Source organism: Monodelphis domestica, chromosome 1 (genome assembly GCF_027887165.1).
Source record: "Monodelphis domestica isolate mMonDom1 chromosome 1, mMonDom1.pri, whole genome shotgun sequence".
NCBI lineage: Eukaryota > Metazoa > Chordata > Mammalia > Didelphimorphia > Didelphidae > Monodelphis > Monodelphis domestica.
This window is the reverse complement of record NC_077227.1, coordinates 722891947-722899553: the sequence shown is the minus strand read 5'-3', so window position 1 is coordinate 722899553 and position 7607 is coordinate 722891947. Positions and strand designations below refer to the sequence as shown.

At 41.8% G+C, this 7607-nt stretch overlaps 1 pseudogene; it reads right to left on the bottom strand.

The window, feature by feature from the left end:
• Nucleotides 1-3613: 3613 nt before the first annotated feature.
• LOC100029258 (sorting nexin-18-like) lies at nucleotides 3614-6532 on the bottom strand (annotated as a pseudogene).
• Between the last annotated feature and the right edge of the window lie 1075 nt (nucleotides 6533-7607).

Sequence of the window (7607 nt, the reverse complement as noted above, 5' to 3'; positions counted from 1 at the left end):
GGATGAATATATACAAAAATACAAACTGCCTAGACTAACAGAAGAGGAAATAGAATTCTTAAATAATCCCATATCAGAAATTGAAATCCATCAAGCCATCAAAGAACTTCCTAAGAAAAAATCCCCAGGGCCTGATGGATTCACCTGTGAATTCTATCAAACATTCAGAGAACAGTTAACCCCAATACTATACAAACTATTTGACATAATAAGCAAAGAGGGAGTTCTACCAAACTCCTTTTACGACACAAACATGGTACTGATTCCAAAACCAGGCAGGTCAAAAACAGAGAAAGAAAACTATAGACCAATCTCCCTAATGAATATAGATGCAAAAATTTTAAATAGGATACTAGCAAAAAGACTCCAGCAAGTGATCAGAAGGATCATTCACCATGATCAAGTAGGATTCATACCAGGGATGCAGGGCTGGTTCAACATTAGGAAAACCATCCACATAATTGACCACATCAACAAGCAAACTAGCAAGAACCACATGATTATCTCAATAGATGCAGAAAAAGCCTTTGATAAAATACAACACCCATTCCTATTAAAAACACTAGAAAGCATAGGAATAGAAGGGTCATTCCTAAAAATAATAAACAGTATATATCTAAAACCAACAGCTAATATCATCTGCAATGGGGATAAACTAGATGCATTCCCAATAAGATCAGGAGTGAAACAAGGATGCCCATTATCACCTCTACTATTTGACATTGTACTAGAAACACTAGCAGTAGCAATTAGAGAAGATAAAGAAATTGAAGGTATCAGAATAGGCAAGGAGGAGACCAAGTTATCACTCTTTGCGGATGACATGATGGTCTACTTAAAGAATCCTAGAGATTCAACCAAAAAGCTAATTGAAATAATCAACAACTTTAGCAAAGTTGCAGGATACAAAATAAACCCACATAAGTCATCAGCTTTTCTATATATCTCCAACACAGCTCAGCAGCAAGAACTAGAAAGAGAAATCCCATTCAAAATCACCTTAGACAAAATAAAATACCTAGGAATCTATCTCCCCAGACAAACACAGGAACTATATGAACACAACTACAAAACACTCGCCACACAACTAAAACTAGACTTGAACAATTGGAAAAACATTAACTGCTCATGGATAGGACGAGCCAATATAATAAAAATGACCATCCTACCCAAACTTATTGATCTATTTAGTGCCATACCCATTGAACTACCAAAATACTTCTTCACTGATTTAGAAAAAACCATAACAAAGTTCATTTGGAAGAACAAAAGATCAAGGATATCCAGGGAAATAATGAAAAAAAACACATATGATGGGGGCCTTGCAGTCCCAGACCTCAAACTATATTACAAAGCAGCAGTCATCAAAACAATTTGGTACTGGCTAAGAAACAGAAAGGAAGATCAGTGGAATAGACTGGGGGAAAACGACCTCAGCAAGACAGTATACGATAAACCCAAAGATTCCAGCTTTTGGGACAAAAATCCACTATTCGATAAAAACTGCTGGGAAAATTGGAAGACAGTGTGGGAGAGACTAGGAATAGATCAACACCTCACACCCTACACCAAGATAAATTCAAAATGGGTGAGTGACTTAAACATAAAGAAGGAAACCATAAGTAAATTGGGTAAACACAGAATAGTATACATGTCAGACCTTTGGGAGGGGAAAGGCTTTAAAACCAAGCAAGATATAGAAAGAATCACAAAATGTAAAATAAATAATTTTGACTACATCAAACTAAAAAGCTTTTGTACAAACAAAACCAATATAACTAAAATCAGAAGGGAAACAACAAATTGGGAAAAAATCTTCATAGAAACCTCTGACAAAGGTTTAATTACTCATATTTATAATGAGCTAAATCAATTGTACAAAAAATCAAGCCATTCTCCAATTGATAAATGGGCAAGGGAAATGGATAGGCAGTTCTCAGATAAAGAAATCAAAACTATTAACAAGCACATGAAGAAGTGTTCTACATCTCTTATAATCAGAGAGATGCAAATCAAAACAACTCTGAGGTATCACCTCACACCTAGCAGATTGGCTAACATAACAGCAAAGGAAAGTAATGAATGCTGGAGGGGATGTGGCAAAGTAGGGACATTAATTCATTGCTGGTGGAGTTGTGAATTGATCCAACCATTCTGGAGGGCAATTTGGAACTATGCCCAAAGGGCGACAAAAGAATATCTACCCTTTGACCCAGCCATAGCACTGCTGGGTCTGTACCCCAAAGAGATAATGGACACAAAGACTTGTACAAAAATATTCATAGCTGCGCTCTTTGTGGTGGCCCAAAACTGGAAAACGAGGGGATGCCCATCAATTGGGGAATGGCTGAACAAACTGTGGTATATGTTGGTGATGGAATACTATTGTGCTAAAAGGAATAATAAAGTGGAGAAGTTCCATGGAGACTGGAACAACCTCCAGGAAGTGATGCAGAGCGAGAGGAGCAGAACCAGGAGAACATTGTACACAGAGACTAATACACTGTGGTATAATCGAACGTAATGGACTTCTCCATTAGGGGCGGTGTAATGTCCCTGAACAACTTTCAGGGATCCAGGAGAAAAAAAACACCATTCATAAGCAAAGGATAAACTATGGGAGTGGAAACACTGAGAAAAAGCAACTGCCTGAATACAGAGGTTGAGGGGACATGACAGAGGATAGACTTTAAATGAACACTCTAATGCAAATACTATCAACAAAGCAATGGGTTCAAATCAAGAAAACATCTAATGCCCAGTGGACTTATGCGTCGGCTATGGGGGGTGGGGGGGAGGAAAAGAAAATGATCTATGTCTTTAACGAATAATGCTTGGAAATGATCAAATAAAATATATTTAAAAAAAAAAAAAGAAATTTGTTTCTCAGGCAGCTCAGCAATATAGGCTTGGAGCCTGTTTGATTCAAAGCTGAGCTCAGACACTTCCTCGTTGGGGGCCCCTATGGCAATGAAGTCACTTAAGCCCAATTGCCCAGCCCTTGCTGCCCCTCCATCTTAGAACTGATGCTTAGACACAAGGTGTTTGGGTAAAAAAAATTAAAAAGGTTCGTTTCCTGACCTTGAATCTAGATATTTTTATGTCAGCTCCAAGGTTGTTCCCATAACACCTTGCTATCTCTCATAAATATACTGTTCCTAATAAAAATCATATTCCAAATCTCCATTATTACTGAGACACTTCTATTAGGACTATTTTAATATCAAATACAGCCTGAAACACTTAGCTGTAGAACCCTGGGCAAGTCAGTTAACTGTCTGCCTCAGTTTCTCGATCTGTAAAATGAGGATAAAAATAGCACCCGCCTCCCAGGGTTGTGGTAGGGATCTAATGAGATAATATTTGCGAAAGCACTTAGTAAGGACTATATAAAGTGTTAGCTATTAGCTAACCGCTCTCTAGCGAATGGTGTAGAACAGAGGTATAAAATACAAAGCCCTTCCCAGTACCCAGATAAAAATTCAGTTGAGAAATGCTTAACAAAATAAATTAAAACACAAAAAAAGTGTCATCTGTGGCTTTCTGATCAGTCAAAATGTGCCCTGCAGGCATCCATTTCCATTGGAGTTCGGCATGAGTGATGTTGACAATATTACTTCCATTTCAACACTGCACTTACAAAAGTCCCAAATGGTAGTCCTTTCTGAACATGAAGGATGTGTGCAAAGTTGGCCAGATGTCCCTGATAGGGCGCTAACAATCCGTCACTGGGGCCAAGTCCTGCCATGGCTGCTCAGCAAAGAGCTCTCCAATGGCATCGGAGGCATCTCCGGGGAAGGCAAAGGCCTGGTTCAGGCCAACGGAACAGGCCGGTTGGTCCAGTTCAGAAGCTTGGCTGAGCCCTGGAAGGTCTGCCCCACCTTTTGATACTCCTTGGTGAAGCCAGTCATCTGCTTCCCAGCAAATGCGTTGGCTGTATGGTGGAGCCGCGGGGCGCTGTCCTCCATCCTCTGGGTGAAGCTCTCTAAGCCAGCGATCTTCCTTTCCATTCCTGCCTGTCCAGAGCAGCCTCCGAAGGAGTGCTCAAAGTCCAAAAAGGTCGCTGCCACCATCTGGTCCTTCTCAGCTTTCCTCTTGCCCAGTTTCCAGGCCTTCTCATCAGAGCCGCTGCTGCAGGTCAAGGAGGGCTGGAAGACGTCGCCCTGGGCTAGCGCAGGATGACTGGTCACGTGCTTCATCCACCAAAAGAGCCCCTTCCTGTGCTTGGAAATCAAGTCCTCCTGGAGGCGCCCCGTTGCCTGTTTCTCGGTCACGTGGAGGGAACCTTTCAGCCAGGTGAGCAGGGAGCCAGTTGCAGTGCTGGTAGCCCCAGCGCTGGGGCACCTGGGAGTGGGCGGGCATCAGTTTGTAGGAGATGGTAAGCTTGTTGGGGCTGTCGGTTGTGCTCTGGGAGGGGTAGCGATTCTCCCGCCATTCGGGCTGCAGGGCCCCAGCACCACGCACAGCTTGTCCCCGCCCTTTCCGAAGCCCGAGGCCTCCCCCAGCACGAAGGCCTCGCACCGGGTTTGACAAAGGTGGAGAAGCGGTTCAGCTTACTGTTCACCCTGGCAGAGCTTTTGGCCCCGACAGCCAAAATAGGAAAAGAGGAGAATTCGGGGGTGGAGAAAAGCTCTGAGCCGAGGAAAGGCCTTCAGCAGAAGACGGGACTGGGAGTGAGTCCGGAAAGAAAACAGGGAAACCAGGTTCAGGCTTTCCAAAGGGTAGCACCTGAGGCACAGAACTGTCTGTAACTTTTATGAGGGCGGCTTTTTCTCATCCTTAGGCAGCTTTGGAATGTGTTGCTTACAGCGATGCCTAGTGTGTCACAGCGCCATCTACTGGAAGCCGCTAGTGCTGCAGCATACTTAGTTTGCGTTTTCCAGGAATTCTGCAGGACCAACTTTTCTGAGCTTGGATCAAACTGTTCAGATATGTTCAAAATTTTGATTAGAAAGAGAAGTTTTATTTGTTTCAGACATTTAAGAGTTCTTCCAGTTATTAAGTAGGGGTGTAGACATTTCTGTTTTCTTAGACTAAGCAGGGTGGAGTAAATCTAAAATTCACAAGGGCCAGGCAATGGGGATTAAGTGACTTGCCCAGGGTCACACAGCTGGGAAATGTCTGAGGCAAGATTTGAACCTAGGACCTCCCATCTCTAGGCCTGGCTCTCAATCCACTGAGATTCCCAGCTGCCCCCAGTATGGACATTTTTTAACAGTTTCTACTGAACTTAGGAAAGGAGTTCCTAACTTCCAAGGCTCTTTGAATTAAAAAAATTTTGTAATTATTTCAGTGTAATTGATTTCTATTGTGATTTCTGTGCATTTCTTTATTTTACTCATTTGAAAACATTGTTTTTAGAAGAATTTTGTCAGCTTCACCAGTCTGTCAGAGGAGTCAGTAAATAGGTAAAAGTTTATGAAAACCCTTAAGGGAAGAAAAAACACTGTTAGATCTTAGAATTGGGAATTTAGTCCAAAGACCAGGATAGGAAGCTTCTTTTAATATTATAAGAGATAACCGTAGAGATCTATTCCAACTTCGGCATTTTACTCATGACGAAACAAGTTCAGAGAGACTAAAGGGTTTGGCCAAGAGTCCTCCTTTCCACGGCTATCCCATTCTGTTGGAGTGAATCTTTTTTTCTAACTTGCCCTCCTGATATATTTCTGTTTACCATCCAAAATCTAAGCACTCTTTCCCTGAAACCTTTCGATAAGACATTGGGGAGATGCAATAGGCATTGATCTTCCTTAAAGGGCTTTGAAGGCACTCATCTGGAGGATCATTTTATAAGGCTTCCCTAGCCAGCTAGCATCAGCATCCAGACAATATAAAACAGCTCTTGGCCATTTATGGTCAGTGACCAGCCTATTGAGGACTGAGGATAAGTACCGACTTTTACTTGATATATTTGACTTATGTTAAAGTTGTTGCATTTCTTTACTTTTCATTTTTTTGTACTGAGTGAAAAGCCAAGGCTTCCTGAAGGGAGGTTTCAAGTATTTCCCCTCAGTTAATCTTTCTTCCCCAGCTAAGCTAATCTGGGTTAATGCACCAGAATGAGGGAGGAAAGTAGTTTGCCCTAGTTTTTTGGACATCAGAGTGGGACACTGATTTTATTTATATCTTCGATATGCCGAGTTATTCACATGTTGTCTCCCTTCTTCAAATGTGAACCTCTTGAAAACAGGACTCTTTTTTGTCTTTGTAGTCACAGAATTTAGCAAAGCTCCTGGAACCCAGTAAATGCTTCATAGATTTTTGACTATTCATTTGAATAAACAGAGAATCTCTCATACAAAAAAAAAGATATTTTTGAAAACTCATAAATATGCTTACTTAGAAAAAATAAAAGACAGGACAAGAAATAAAGGCAGGACCCCAAACCTCTGAGCCTCTGGAGGGGCCTCTGCAGGGAGGGCTGCTGACTAATGGACAACATTGGGGCCCATGTGGGGAAAATTTCCTTTTCCAGACCTCACATTCGGGATGGGGAATTTTTGACCGCAGGTGCTTTGGAAGGGATCATGTGGTGCTCTCTTTGGATGGTATTTCGTGCCTTGATGCTTCCAAATTATCTGCATAGAATCAACAAGGAAGAGAAAATGAGTTTTAGAGTATAGAGGCAAAATTTGGCTGCTTAAAGTTCCCTTTTTATGAATAAATGAATCAATCAATTTTTTACGAAATGCTTACCTTCTGTCTAAAAAGTGATACCAGTTTAGATTGGGGGGCAAAAGAGTGGGAAGGGGTAACAATTGCGGTTAGGTAACCTTCCCAGGGACATAAAGTGAGTTTCTGAGGTTGGAATTGACTTCAGGTCTTCTTGGCACCAGACTAGACACTCTTTTCACTGCCCCATCAGCAGACTCCAGAGTCTGAGGTGTCAATTCTGCTTCCATTCCTGTCTCAGATACTGACTCTTGGGGGCCTGGCGGTTTGCAAGGGAACTTGGGATTGATTCTCACACAGAGAGTGGGCTTCTGTTACTGGGTTTCCACATCACTTGGACAGACTAAATAAATAATCTGGATCAATGACACATTTTCCTGAGTGTATCCGGGTCTCTGTGGAGAGTCAGGAATGTCTCCTTTACACAAGACTCAGACGGGTAAGTGGAGTCACCAAAGGTACCCAAAGCTCAGCTTCTTATACTTTCCTTTCAAAGGAGAAAGAGGAGAAACAGAGACAAAACTTCAATATCATCAAATATCTTCCCCTTGAGAATATCCTTTAAACCTCAATAAATTCAAAAGCTTCACCCCGTTCTCCAGTGACTGGACAAATATAGCACTAAGAGACTCAGTGAAGAGGGGAAAGAGAAGCACAGATGGTGGGTGGCTGTTACTGGGGGAAATGCTGGTTGGACTCTCCAGAGGGGCCAAAGAAGGCACTGAACAAATGACTGATTGGCTGCCAGGCTGAGTTCTTCTTGGTTCAGAGTTTTGTGACAAGGAAATCAATTTAAAAGACTGATATATATTAATTTAAGGTCGCCAAGGAATTCAGCTATGTAATTCCTAAATGAAAACTCAAGTCAGCAGTCAACCTTTTATGGAGTTTTAATTACACACAGGAGGAAGAAAGGTATTAGAGAGAGAGAG